Genomic DNA, 16,745 nt, shown 5'->3' with positions numbered 1-16,745 from the left:
TTGAGTAAATTCTTGACCAGTACAACGATAGCTAAGTCAATATTGAACGTAATAAATAAAATAAAATAATTATAACGAAAACAATGATTTAATAATTCATCTGTCAAAAGATGTTCCATTATCCATAACGGAAGGGTTAAGTCTCTCTTTGATCTTAAACAGTATAGCCCTTTGTACACCGCGAAAGATAATTATGATAAGAATTAATTAACAACTGGATGTGTTGGAGAAGAAAATGAAAGGGGGAAGAGACAAAGGGAGCGTAAGTAAATAAACGTTAAAAGTTAACGGTGTCTTAATAAACGATCCAAGAATAGTTTTACCTTTGCGTATATTTTGTCTACTATATAAAATTTCTATGTCACAATGTTAGTTACCGTACTCCTCCGAAACGGCTTGACCGATTCTTACCAAATTTTATATGCGTATTTAGTAGGTCTGAGAATCGGCTACTATCAATTTTTCAAACCCCTAAGTGATAAAGGCCCCTAAATTTTTATTTTTTATTTTTTGGACAATTTTTTTGGTTTACATTTTATTATGATACAGCATACAAAAATACATACAAATCTAAGTTTTTCACCCCTCTACGATTAACCCTTATTTTTTATTTGTTAACTAATAAAAACTTTAATTTATTTTTGCAAAACAACGTTTGCGGGATCAGCTAGTTATTAATATATATTTAAAATGCTTCAGTTTTGACAAGTCTAAGACCGTGGATCTTCTTGTGTTTAACCGATCGCCACGATTACTGGCTTTTCACTGCCTGTGTCCTGTGACTTCCTGCGACCATTACTATGTCGTTGGTCGACCTAGTGGGGGCGTCTACCACGTCTACCTGCTCGTGGTCGCCACTCGAGAACCTTATGGCCCCAACGACCATCAGTTGCACGATCATTTCAGAAGAGCAACTTTTAGAGCTACGTTCTTTTTGGTTCTGAGCATAGCCATTTCTATTGCTATTTGGGTGACCTTGAACCTCAATTCCAATAATTTAATTATTTATTTAAAACAATATTATAAATTTACTACTATGTTAAAGGTATCCAAGTTAAAAAAAGCATAGAACGTCCACCCACAAGGTTTATATGGCACACAATAACTAGCTGTCGTGTATTGGAAAAAGAGACATATGAGTGTATAGTGGACCTGAAGGAACGGGTGGAAAGTGACAATATCATATCCCTGATGGTAGATTGATAACGCCACTAGAAATTCCTATATTATTGTTGGAAAGGTGTACAGAATATACAAAATAATAATAGAAAGATAAATAACTAATTGATATCAAATACAACAAATGATGTGGCAAATAAAAGAGGATGTAGCAGTAGGGATTGCTAAATAGAGTTCCTATCACAAATACTATAGGGCCACAATAATGGAGGTCAATAACCAAAAAACGGTATATATGACCTCTTCAACGATATCAGACGCTGAGGGCATTACCCTTCAATACGGTCATTTTAAATCTACGGAGAATGCCTTATATCCAGCCGTGGAAGTCTTTTAAAATCCAACTGTACTAATGTTGGCGAAAGGTAATAGCTTAAAATGCGTTCACTTTGTGTTATGAACGCATCTCAGATTAGTTTCCTAATTTAAAATTTAATTGAACGCAAGTTTAATTATTAGCAACTAGTACGAATTATCAGAATTGTTGTATACAGGTTGATTGCTATAAAAGTTTTATTTATGTGAAATATAGCTTATTTCTGAGCAAAAAAAAACTGTTTTTACACCTATCAACGTGTATCTAACTTAGAAAATAGTTCAAGAGATTTAAACACTGGAACGTGAGCAAAAAAAAAAAATGATTCAAAAATATTTAACGTAATAAAAATCAAAGCCATGACCGCTGTGGAATTTTGATTCTATAAAAAGACGTATAGACTGACAATCGAAGCATAGAACCTCCAACAAAAAATTGATTTGTTACCGCATCGGCGTTGATTTTATATACTAGATGGCAAAAGGTTGTTGATAACGAAGGTGAACATACTGTTGATTAAAAATAAAAACTTGTTAAAATGTTGTATGAATTTAACTTTAGAAAGCGACATTATTTTCCGGTCCCCCCTATATAAATGAATATATAAAAGCGTTAAATATTATTTATTTGCATTTTGCGTCTCTTAGCCGATGTACAACCACTGCAAGGAATAGGCTATCCCCAAAGATATCTAGACGACAACTCGTCTCGTTTGGCAGATAGATTAGCGATCATAGTTAGATGTATGGTACGCAGAAGATACTGCTGCCTATTATCTTGATACTTGTTTGATATGCAGTGGCAATCTTACATAACTAATGCACAGAGAGTGAATTATATAAGATTGTATCCACAGAATCGAACCCGTGACCAATGATCACATGTCTTAGTCCTCTACCACTGGGTTAGTTTGTTTTTTTTTTTAATCTTATTCGGTTAACTTTTGTTTTAAATAAATTAAATATTATATTAACGAATAAAACGTATCGATATTTTATATTACTAATAAAAAAAATATTTTCTTTCTTAATTAACACATAAATATATAAATTATACGCTTGTCTAAATGGTGGTTAAAAATTCGCTTTTCGCCTATTAATTAATATTCTAGAATATATTGTAAATATTATATAAATGTACTCACATGGTGTATAATGTCAGTGGTTGCGTAGAAGCTCTCATGTGGATCGGGTCGTTTCATCATGTACGGACGCGGGAACTCGGTGTCCTCGCATATTTCTGTTGGATAAAAAAAAAATAGAAAATTAAAAAAACAAAATATCTTCACATAAATGTTAAACATATTGAAGCATCCTATATAACTACATACAAATATGGTCTTCATTTCACGCATACGTTCATACGTCTTTCTAATAGATTTTTAAAAGGAACGGTGTTCTGCTATATGGTCAACTATATGCTATATTTTTTAAACTAACTATAACTATATGCTATATTTTAACACTACAAATGGTAACTTTTCACCAGCCGAGTTGGCCAGAAACTTAACAGTTGCTATTTTATATTAGTAATAAATAGCATCGTGTTAAATATAAATAGCTTTCGATATAAGTTAAAATAAACCTATTTATATTGTTAAAGATATTGAAGCGGGCAGAATTTTAAATTTTTATTTTTCACCGTTACTAAGGGAGAATAAATAAATATATAATTTTAGAGCCTTTTAGTATTAGTTATGCTTTTTACGAATACATTAATATTTAAAGTTGAATTTCATTAACGGTTTTTATTTCTATTATAATTTTAGCATGCTATTTTCCATCAAAGTTAGTGTTAAATAGGATTGTGTTAAATATGAATATCTTACGGTATAAGTTAAATTAAATCTATTTATACTGTTAAAGATATTGAAACGGGCAGAATTTTAAATTTTTATTTTTCACCGTTACTAAGGGAGAATAAATAAATATATAATTATAGAGCATTTTAGTATTATTTACGCTTTTTACGAATACATTAATATTTAAAGTTGAATTTCATTAACGTTTTTAATTTCTATTATAATTTTAGCGTGCTATTTTTTATCAAAGTAAGTGTTAAATAGCATTGTGTTATATTTCAATAGCTTACGATATAGAGTAAAAAAATCTAATACAGTGGAGTATGTTGAAGTAGGCAGATCTTTCTTCGACCTCTTTTGAATTTTCATTTTTAAGTTTATTTACATTTAAAGTTTCTTTTTAAATTGAATTATATTAATTTTTCCTTTGTACAATACAAATCAAGTTCCACGAATTTCGTCTATATATTTATAATTAATATTATAATTTTAATTTAAGATTTTAAACTATGTATAAATAGGAAGATAAAATGTCACTTAACATTGTCAATGTATTGTAAAAATTGTGAAAATAAGTTTAAATTGAAATATTAAAAAATAAAACAAGATTTATGCTTTATAACTATTGCGCTTATGTTAAAAGGAAATACTAAAGGCACGGCCATTATCCAACGGAGGCGAATCTTTTCAATATGGCGTCTGAACAAAGGCCTCCTTCCTTACCGGACGTCCGGTCGCCGTAACGAAGGATACCATCTTAAAATTTTCTTCACTACCTTATCTAATGTTTCTACACTTTAATTCAAGGTGTATTTTCTAAATTATAATCTTTTTATACATTTTACTATTTAAATTTGGAAACAGTTCTAGGTAAAAACATCTTTTTTTAAATACAATATGAAAAACAATCCTCATATATACATGGTGATTGCTTAATGACGAATCGACTAGAACAAACATACGATATATATTATGGGAGCCGGAAAGTAATGTCGCTTTCTCAAGTTAAATTAACACGACTACATTTTTAACTAATTTTTATTTCTAATCAACAATATGTTCACCTTCGTTATCAACAACCTTTTGACATCTAGTATACAAAATCAATGCCGGAGCGGTAATAAATAAATCGTTTTTTTCTGTAAAATTACTTTTCGGTCCCCCTAATATATAACAATCTTTTCTATAATTTATGAAAGACTATCTATATTTATAAAATTCTTTACTACTAAAAAATATAGTGCTTTATAAAAGTAAGTTGTAATGTGAATGTCGGGTTTAGAACTTGGTGTCATTAATCAAGTTAGCTAAGCCAACACTTAGCTCTACCAAACGAACCCACCTGCGATATTAATACAATAAAACGGGCACACCCTCCTTTGTTTGGGCGAAATGGTAGATGCTCGTATTAACACGTTCACTGCGGGCCCAATTTTGAAGAACTTTCAGCTGGTGCGGCTGAGGTCGAATCAGCCTCAAGCTGAACTTCCTAGTAGTGCGGTTGAGGCCTTTTCTGCCTCATGTTCATCAATATTTTTTTACAATATTGAGTCAATGCTTCGCAGACATAAAGAAAGCTATATTTGTCTTTGTCATACCTCATACGGTTGAGTGTAAACAGCCGCCGCACTAGAGAGAAAACACGAGTTTTACGCGCCGCACCAGTGCAAAGTCTACCATGAGGCTGAATCGACCTCAAGCCGCAGTGAACGTGTTAAAAGATGAAACGCATTTCAAATTAGAATCCATCTTCACAAATTAATTGCCCCCTCTGTTTGTCTACGTTTCAATTATATTTATAAATGTTATTAATTTAAAGGTGAATTTCACTAACATGCAATTAATAATTAACATTAAAAGGTGAATTTCACTAACATTTCTATTTTTGATGTTATAATTGTAACGTTAATTATTATAGCGTGCTATTTTATTTTAAATTTAATTTTAAGCACCAAAAAATAAAAGCTGTTTATTTGTGATAAATATAACTGTTAATTTTACGAAACGATTAATATATTCGTCGGTTGAAGATTTAAAAATTTAATACAGTTATTGTAATGGACAATCTTTAAATAAAACGCCTTTGTTATAATTATTAATATAAATACATTTTATAATTAACGTTTAAGGTTCAACTAGATGAAAATAATATTACATAAAAGTCAATAGCATAAAAATTGATTTATATACAGTTGAAGATATTGTAGCGGGAATATCTTCAAATTTTTATCTTTCACTATTAGAATAGAAAGCAAATAAATAAATCATTATATTGTAATTGTTTTAGTTACTCTTATACATATATTTATTTTTAAAGTTGAATTTCATTAAGGTTTTTTTCCGTAATAATTTTAGCGTGCTATCTTATGTCAAAGTTAAATAGCATTGTGTTAAATAGCTTGCGATATAAGTTGATAAAATTATTATACTGTTAAAGACAATAACGTGGGAAGATCTTTAAATTTTTATTCTTTAGTTGCATAGCAGAGCAAATAAATATATCATTGAAGTGCTATTGCTTTTATTGTTTTATTAAAATTTAAATTATATTTACTATTGGATATTTTTCTAAATATTTAAGGCTGATTTCCACCAACGTGTTGTGTTATTTTAAAGGGATGTTATAATTATTACTTTAATTATTTTAGCGTGCTATTTCTTTTCAGACTTATTTATTAACAGCTTATATCCTGCTTATTTCAAGTTTTAATGTACTAGTCGATTTAATAGTTAATTATAAGTTTTTTTTGCCTATTTAGTTATATTTATTAACAAATATATTTGGTTATATTTAAGGCTGATTTTCGTAAGTTTTTATTTTTTGAAGATGTTATAAATATCATATTGAATTCTTTCGCATGCTATTTATAATAGTTTTAAATAGCATTGTTTTTAACAGTTAAATATAATAAATATAATCTATTTGGTAATCCGACGGTAAGTTGTAGATTTGTATCGTCTTTTTTTCATATAATTTTTTTTTTACTTTATTTTATCTATTTATTATAAAAGATAATCGTTTTGTTTTAGCCTATTTAATGTTAATTTATGTTATTGAACTATCTTTAATAAAATAGAAACCTTCGGAAAGAGACAATCGTCTAATTTCGGCTTCGTAGAGCACTGTCTCTGTCCCACACTACCTGTGTAGCGTTTTGTCAATCGTTGTATTTCGTGCGATAGAGATAACGCTCCACGAAACCGAAATTAGCCGATTGCCTCTTTCCAAAGGTCGATGTTCAATATTTATAGCCGGTTACTGTAAGTTCATTTTCTTTAGTTCTGGTTTAAACCAAATAAGCTATTGCTATTTAGCACTGTTTTAAAAATCAGAGAGTAAAGATTCATACCATACAATATAGGATTGTAACACACACTCACGTAAACATATTATATTTTAATTATTTTTCAATCATTCGCTATGTTTTATTTTCGTCCATATTTTAAATACTTAATGTATAAAGCTATTGTTAAATAAATGAAAAATGAAAAAGATAAAAATAATGCAACGAGAATTGCCAGGAAAATTTCATCACTATTATTTTTCTTTCGGAGTCTAGACTAGAAATAGGTGCTTGACAAATTCCTAGATAGTATCAAACTCGTCGTAAAAGGGGCTCTAGGAGACATAACGAGTATTGTCGAGAGTCGGTTGAAGTGTCGCAGGAGGATATACCTTTATACCTAACATAAATCAAGACTTGCAATTTTGAATTTTAAAATCTTTAATGTGTTATTTACAACTGTTTAATCATTCGCGTAATTTGTATTCAGTCTGGCCATAAATATGTTATTATTAAAAATAAACAAAACACTATTTTTGAATTTAGAATATGTCATTTTTATATGATTGTTCAATGTGTTTACTTTTTTTCGCGCCAATATATTGTAAAATATTTTGCGATATCAAAATGTAAGGGATTGGTAAAGATAATTGAATTGCTTTGATTGCATTACTTAAAGTTTGTATGGTGCCAAGTACAATATTTAAAGTCCCCTATTTGCTTAGTATTATTCAAATGTTTTCTATCTTATAAGTATAATGAAACCTTCTCTGTTTGTGACAGAAAAAGATCTGGTTGTCCACGTAGGGTTCGTACAAAAAAAAGATCAAAGATGTTACTGAAAAAAATTCTTAGAATTATGTCGTGTTTTATAGAAGATGATCTAGGACTAGCAGCCTGTTAGAAATTGGTCATGGTCGTGGGAGTCTATCAGCTGACATTCTTTTGAACTATGCGAACATCTTTATTGAAAAAAAAACTTTGAAAATGAATTCCTTAAGTATTGAAGAGGTTTATGATTTACATTTAAAAAAACTGCACGGATTGGAATGTCTGTCGAAAATAGATTCTAAAAAAAAAAAGTTTTCGTTTTTTAAAATGAAATCATAATGGTGATTGTGCTTCCAAATATATTTCCAGGGACTTCGGATCACCTTTATAAGGACGTCTGTTCACCTCATTGATGGTGATGAAGAGTCATTGGTGATAGATTTTGTAATTACGTATCATTGTCTCAAATATTCAAAATGTTTCGATATCTCATTGTTATAGGTGGTACTATGGTAAGTTCATTTGTTTACGAAATACCTCAGTAATCTGTCGAGTTCTGTTTGCAGCGAAAACAAAGAAGAAGTAGGTGGTTTATTCGAGAGCATTGTTTGTTATTAGGGTCAGGAGGTATGAATGTATTTTTCACTTAATCAAGTTGCAATCTTGCATGTACAGCCTGTGCATTCATTTTGTATTGATACTGGATTCCTCATCTGCCTATTGTGTGATGAACGCTTTGCGGAAATGTTCTGTTTCACCGTTGATTGCGGTGATTAATTGCAATGTACATACTTTTATTGCGTATTATATTTTTTTTACTACTTTTGTATTCCGACTGGGTATATATGAATTTATAAATAGAAACAATATATGTTTCTTGTGTTGCTACAACAACTTACTTCGACATTAAATATTTGGTCCACTTAATACAATAATATTTGGTGTGCGTCATGTCATTTGAATCCTTTCTTACACAACTGAGGCGATGAGTATAGGATATGTCTAAGTTGGTCACCTTTCGAATTATGAAAGCGGAAAGACGAAAGATAGACGAATGTCAAAGTGATTGTTCTTAAATATCTCGTGTGCGTCGGGTCTCCGTTCACCCTCGTCTTTGATTATAGTGTACGTGCTACTTGCCTCTTTAAGTAAGTCAACGGTGAGACAAGGAGATAAAAGAACGTCTAGCCGTCTTTTTTATCTCATGTATATCCATCATGTCGACAGTGACTAAAAATTCCGATATCAAAGAATTAATTGTAAAATAAAAAAATATGTAAACTACTTGGTTTTACAATAATAAAATATAACGTTTTTAATTTGTTTTGTGTTCATATTCATTAATCGTTTCACAGTAAGCTAAATTACTTTTTACTTAAATATATAAATTATTTTTTTATCAGTTTGTTGGTTATTTTATTTATTTCTAATTTAAAATCTTCGGGCATATGGTTTAGTAGGGTTGATATAGGCTAATGTTCGACTTATGTAATAGCTCTTAATTTTTTTTAGCAGTTTTCTATGGGGAATGTTCTTTGGGCATATTTTGTGGGCAATTTACATTTCTATCTTATCATAATTGTGCTGTTTTATTAGTGAACACGATAACCTGTGGATTTGTTGATGTAACTATATACGGAACCCATGAAGACAATATAAATTGTTAATTAATAAGTTAAAATAACAGCGGAAACGGTGCAAGAATAACAGTAATGTGGTAAAGATTTAAACTTACCGTTGTACTCGTTCTGATCGGGGATTTCCCGCTTGTGGCGGCGTCCGAGTGTCTCTTTCCATATGTTGTAGGGCTCTCGATAATCTTCGTCGACGACAGCCGGCCTAGATATAAACAGTTTAATAATTAAAATCATCCTATAACATTCTATAACAGGTTTAATTCATTCGAATATATTAAACGATATGTTTTTTTTTTAATTTATAAAATCATTATATGAAATTTAAATGCGTTATGTTAATAAAGAACTGTTAAACGCACTAAGTTCAAAGCGAACTGTCAAACGTGCGTAGTTCACATTGAACTGTCAAAAGCGCGAAGTTTTATTGGCGGAAATTTTTTTTTTAAAGTTGCCATGCATTTTTTTTAATAGATTATATATATGTAGCTTAGATTTTAGGTAGGCATATTTTTGATTATGGTAACTCTTGGTTGAAGATGTCAAAACAGTGTAAAAAAATTTCTGTCTAACGCTGGTTATTTAAAAAATATTTAAATGAGATTTGCTTTCAATTTTGTTTTTAAACAACATCCGACATATTGGAAACTATTACAAAATATTGAGAAAATTATAAAAGAAAGAATGATTAGAGATCATATAGTACAAATGTGTTACGCATTAATTGTAATGAAGTATAATATTATCACAGATTATGGCCACCCAAAAGGCCATAAGTGAACCGATGGCATAGTTAAGGTTGAAGGAAGTCGAAGTCGTGAAAATATAATGAAGATTATGATGGTTTATTCAAGTTTGTTCCTTCCTCATTTCATAGCGTATTGCATTTATTCACTACCATTTCATTTCACCAACAATACATACAGTGTACCTCATGGACTAATACGTAACGGTAATAAATAGCTTTCAAGTTACTCAAAATGGACGTAAATAAAGATTCTATTATTGAAACGATTTATAAATTTATGATTTTAATTCGCGCACGCCGCTTATATCAGAGCATTGTTTTGTCTTAAACTTAATCAACTTTGAACTTTATAAACACTATTATTAAGATTGATTTCTTAAAACCGATTTTAATTATGATAGCTATATAAATTGGCGCATTTATTAATATACATAATAACAAATTGAGAAAGGACCTGATGGACACTTAATGATTTTACATTGTCACACCATGGACAGTTTAGCTTATTAAAACGAATAACAATCTGTGCAATTAAGCAGAGTGTCAACGAAAAAATAGCTATAGCTCCAGCTATAACGCTATTTATCGTTACATAGCTATATGTATATAATGCAAAATTTTAGACAAAATAGGTGATATTGCTTGATCTAGCTACATGAAAAAATTACTGGTAAACTTTTCTCTTACATTTTAGAAGGGATTTATCTAATATTATTTAGGCACAATAAATGGATTGTTGGTGGAATATATGAATAATAAATAAATGCAAATTAAATGGAGGTTTATTATTAATTTACCGTGAAGTAGGAATGGGTGGACAGTTGGCTAAAGCCAATGCCAACCTGGGTGTTCGACGATTGTTCCTGGAGTTGGAGTTGTTCCCACTCCTCAGCGATGGGCAGAAAGGTTTCTTCAATACGTTCGGGATTCTCCTCCGTACTCTCTTGGTGAGGATGACGGCGAGGGTTGCGATGAAGGCGCCTCCGCCGACGAGAGCGCCGCACGCGAAGCCAACTGATACACGGAGTGATGGGTTCCTCTTCTTCTTTGATGATGGCGGTATGTCGGTGCGGTAATACTCGTCCAAGAACTCAATGGACGCGTTCACAACCGTCGGCTCTGTAGGCGACAGACATATAGTTACACCATTAATATATATATATTTACAAATTCAAAATATATTTTGTAATTTACAAACAGTTTTAAATTGTCAATTATTTTAACATTATAAGTTGTAAGTTACCACTGTAATGATGTCATTTGGCTTTGTGCAGCTTAGAAATTTTAACTCACAGAAACAGTGGAACTAAAAATTTATTCTGGACGATCGTTATACATCGATGAGGAACTATACTTGTGTTGGTGTAGTGTGGTGAGTAAAGTGCTATGTAGGTTTGAGAAGCGAGGAATATTTATTATTCCGGAGCGACAGGGGATTCCCCAACCGTAAAATCAACAGTTGCATTTTAAAATTAAATTTAATAGTTATATAAATAAAAAGTTCCACACATTTCGATCAACTAAAAACTGTTAAATGCTATGAAAAGGTTTATTTAATAATATATTTGAAGACGAAATTTTTTTAAGTGATCAGGCTTTATCCATGTGCTGAAGGTCATTGTAAACCTCTTAATAAAAACTAAAAAAAATCGAGTTACCAATGTTAGTTTATGGCAGTAAAATTTGGACGGTATAAGATTGAACGAAAGTGCATTAACACCTTAGATCATTGTGGTGAAGAATGACACAACATATATATATATATATATATATATATACAAAACATATATATATAAATAAACAAATATAATAAAACGTGACATATAGCAGTATTTATAAAAATTAAGTGACTTTGAAATTATGACATTACTTTTGCGCCACCTGTTATTATTATTAAAGATCCTTGTCGAGTGGTGATCACGAGAAGGTATTCGCGGCGTGAGTAAGCTGCCCATAAGTGGACCGACAATATAGCTAAGATCGTGCGTAATCGCTGGATGCAGTGCAAGAATATTCATCATGGCTACTTTAGGGGGGTAGGGGGGCAATGTTAGGTAGACCAACCTTTTCATATCTATGAGGGGATTTACCATAACTGCCACATTATACAGGCAGGTAGAAGATTGCAGAGTGGTTTTATATACAGAATACGCTACTGTCTATCTTCTAGAAAAATTGTGTGTATTTAAAATCTTATTTTAATTCAAGTACCACGTACGATCTTAAGTTTCACTACTCTACCCCTAGGATAAATCAATGAAAATATTTTTTTTTATAAAAATACTCTCTCGACTATTTTCTTACATAAGTGTATATGAACTTAATGTAACTAAAGTTAAGTAAGAATGTTTGTATATCAGACAAATAAGTTACGAAGCTTTTAGATAAATTCCTTAGCTTATAAACCTCGGCCGGATTAAGCAGTAGTTAATAAAGATGACCCACAGGTACTCTGCGCAGATTAACCACTAATTCAAGTTAATGTGTGTACTTAATATATAAGACGAATATTTTTTTTTACCGTCACATATTAAACTTGAACGCGAAAAACTTTTTCACATGGAATTTTCTTTTCTAGTTGATCATATAATATCTCTCACAATAACATTGTTTTGCGTTATAACTTTGAAATGAGTATTTTCTTGGGCAGAAAATATACAGGATGATCATTTTTAAGTGTAAAAGTTTAAAAGATTATACATCATTTATTACTATTCTATATAAAATTATCATTATTTTAGATCATATTAATTATATTTAAATGCGACAGTTTAATATATTCTGACAGTAAAGTCTAAAGGAGTAGTTTTTACACAATAATTGACAGAAAATGAACTATATTCACTCCTTTAGAGCCTTTAAATTTAAAAGCAATTAGTCCAGTGTTATTTACTTCTGAAATCAATGATTTCTTTGTAGAGTATACTATACAATAATTGACAGAAAATGAACTATATTCACTCCTTTAGAGCCTTTAAATCTAAAAGCAATCACCCTGTGTAATATACATCAAGTAGTGACATACTATGATATTGCATTATCTCTATTTTCCATCTCCCTCAAACTCACTGTTCCGTGTATACTACTAAATGAGTACACACTTGCGGGTTCCGTCTCTAATACTGAAGTACAAGACGCTCGGAAGTTCATTTCAATTTTCACATCTGCAGGCTTTGAATATGTTTTTTTATACATTTTCCGGCGCATATATACTGGAGAAAAGTTGGCCGTATAATTTTTTTTCTGTTTTTTTTTTTTCTTGTTTCATATGAAACGTTCGGAGTAGACTTGTCAAGTACCTTTGGCAGAGATTATATATATCCCTTCAGGTGAAGGACGCTCACTGCAAGGTATAGGCGTTCTCCAAAGATATCCACAACTTAATCTAATATATAAAATTCTCGTGTCACGGTGTTCGAACTTGAACTCCTCCGAAACGGCTTGACTGATTTTTACCAAATTTAATATGCGTATTCAGTAGGTCCGAGAATCGGCTACTATCTATTTTCTATACCCCTAAGTGATAAAGGTTGTTCACACTTAAAATTTTTTTTTTATTTTTTTAACGAAATTTTTTGTTTTTATTTTTTTATGATACAGCATACAAGAATACATACAACCATAAATTTTCACCCCTCTACGATCAACCCTTATTTTTTATTTGTAAATTAAAATATCAATTTTTTTTGCAAAACAACGTTTGCGGGATCAGCTAGTTTTTTTTATATATGTGTAATGTTATAGGCGTTTGTCTTCCATCTCGCCTGATGGAAAGTGTAGATGAAGTCGAAGGTTCTACACGCCCATCCAAAATAAACCTGTTCACTCTACTCTTAAGGCTTCAGAGTACAACTTATCACGAAAAATAGATCCAGGCAGGTCGTTCCAATCTTGGCGACTCTCACCAAAAACGAGCTGTCAAACCGTTTAGTTCGACTATTGGATATGTCAACGTATGGATGAAAATTTTGCCTGTGCTTAGTAGTCTGATAAAGAAATGGAGATGGCTCAATCAGTTCGAAAAGATTTTTCGAGTTCTCCGTTGCTCTTTGGGTGAACTAGAGATTTTATATGAGGTCCGTCATAAGTGACCACGTCTTGGGTCCGTTTATTAATTATTTATTAGAAACAATACACGCAAAAGACGGTTCTATAGTGATCGAAAGGCTTGCGCCTTGTAGTGCTATTTTATTAAAGAAACCTGTGTATTGCGTGTTTAAATTGAAATTTGAAACAAGATTTTTTTTATTTATAATATCATAAACACTTTTTCAATTTATGTAGTAATACAATTGTATTATACTGTATTGTATTAAACAATAATGTAGTTGTGGGGATCTCTCGTACTCCTATCTTGTTCCTAACAAGATAGGAGTACGAGATATCCCCGACAGCGGAGCCATTTAAAAAAAATAACTCCGCTTTGATTCCGACAAGTTCCGTTCCGTCAAGATGGGGAAGAGGAATGAAGAAGGCAGCATTAACACCTATTATTAGTATTCCTAGAATCCTTCAAAGAAGTAGTACAATATACAATAGAAAAAAAAGACTCGGAATTAATACAAAATGAGTTGAGCAAGATCCCAAGCTAATCATGACTAAAGCAATATATGTTTAGTGAATTAGTAAAGTTAATAATATAGCTATTTGTGTGTTATATAAAAATAAAATGTAAATAAAATCGAAAAAGTTAGTCAAAACTGTTGTATTAAATAATAATTATACTGTATTGTATTAAACAGTAATGTTTAGTGTTTGATTTTTTTTACATCAGACAAATGATCGCAGTTAAATGTTTGTGCTATTTTCAGACCCGTACTTTTTTTTTTACTCGAAGCGCGACAAACGCGGTCCTGGTACGTTTAAATCACGTGTATCATTAATTTCCCCGAATCCCCTGTACCGGTGCAATTGGATAAATTACAAAAACACAGCGCACAATAATTCACGTTCCATTGCGTGCTATACAGGACGATAGATTTTATTTGCTTTCATTCCACCACCCATCTACCGGTTTTCGATGTTTTCAAACACATCTGCCATTTTTTTTATAACGGCATAAATATTTGATACGTTTAAATCAATATTAGATCTATACTCATGACAATGGCAATGATTTGTTGTAATGTAAATATTTATTTAATATCTTCACAATCAAACTACATTCGTTTGCTTTTTTATTAACCCTGAACATCATCTCTACATGATCAAGAGAGTCAAAGACCGGCACGATGACCACCTTTCTTTATCCTTCATAGGCGAAGCATTTGACCTCTGTCTTACCTAATTTTAAGCGAACACGAGGTCTAAAATGGTACATACTTGTAGAAACCTGTTCACTTTGTTGACTCCTAAGTTATAATTGTCTGGAAACAATGATGATGTAGGTTGTTTCACACCATGTTCACACTATATATAAGACACTAGCAAAACGCGGGTGGAAGGAATTTCAGTCGTGTATTCATCCTTCACAATCTCTGTCTTTCTTCACAGATAAATCTTCTCCCTTGCATTAGCTTCCTTCTATCATTATCATTTCTGGACAGTTTGTTACATTATCACAGTTTTAATTCATTTTTTCTATTATATTTACATTATACTATTTCTTGCAATTTTCTATTACTAATTTTATTTTTTAACACTATTATACTTAATAAGACTAAACAGTTTCACAAACTATTGACATTTTAATCTTCAATTGATTTACTAAAAGGGGATTCCCTCAGAAGAGCAACGGTTTAATTAGAGCAAGATAAAATTCTTGAAATACCTCCAGGCGTCTGGCTCGAGTAGATAAGGTTCGATGAGAAGTAACGGAAGCTATTAAAGTAATAACAACCTGCAGAGGTTGCTCATCGGTTTTTGTCCAAGCGGGAAATTACCGGTATTTGAACGGTAAAATTTTATTTAGATCAACCGATAATATATCGTTTTATTCTCAACTATATATACTGTGATTTTAGTAAATTGATTCGTAGAGAAATTTAAATATATCTTACTATTATTATAAAGTTTTTGAATTAAAACATTTCACTGTGGTTAAAATCAGCATAGAACGTTAATTATTAAAGTCCATACCATGTTATGGTCATCGGAAGATACTGGATACCAACCCGTCCTATTGGAAACCACTGATAAAATCTATGCCCAGTAGTGGACATTCTATGTTTAAAATGTCCACAAAATTCAGTGGGTCGGCAAGATGAAAAGGAAATAGTAGGCCACATAACGTATATAACACATAAATTTACCTTCCTTTCTAATGCCATGGCCAATTTTTACATCATAATTGCACCGTCTGCTACTTCCCATGATGTTGATCATGTTTTCAGTCTACCTAGTGGTCGCCATTTGAAGACCATTCGGGCCCAACGGCGGTTATTTACTAGTATAGTACTCCATCCACAGACATTTCGGACGAGCAATTCTTCGAGATATCTGTAACTGGTTCTTCTTCAGATTCCCTCATTTCTGATACGATAGCAGCATAACCCTCTCCATTGGTCTCTGGGTGACCCTGGACCTTATGTGGACAGACCATGACTACGTCTCGGATCCATATGTCATCACCGACAACACACATTAGTCAGAGATCATCATCAAATATTGTTCATAACTCATTTTACGTCAATTGTTTCAGATATGACAAATGAAGATAAAATATTTATTAAAATGCTTTTTTAAAAATTTGTATACATCAATATTACCTGTCTCTGTTGCCATGGTACTGTCAAAAGTTATTTGCCTGTAGCATTTCGGTAGAGTTTTATAGCGATCAGTTAATAAAGGCTGTCAAATGAGTACATTCATCGATTGAAAGCTTTTACCGAACAACCAATCATATGTATAATTTTCTGTATTAAAATCGAAAGATATTGCTGTTAAATAGATCTTTAGCCTTTTTATATTGTCTATTATAAGACCGCGTCTTGTGTATATACTCATTATACTTCTATATGTACTTAAAATATTTATTTACTTTATTGGAGATAGACAGTAACAAAAGGCAGTA

Source organism: Battus philenor, unplaced genomic scaffold, assembly GCF_028537555.1.
Source record: "Battus philenor isolate CCGP_79_NKW_IND1 unplaced genomic scaffold, ilBatPhil1.0.hap1 SCAF_1, whole genome shotgun sequence".
NCBI lineage: Eukaryota > Metazoa > Arthropoda > Insecta > Lepidoptera > Papilionidae > Battus > Battus philenor.
This window is presented reverse-complemented; position numbering follows the sequence as displayed.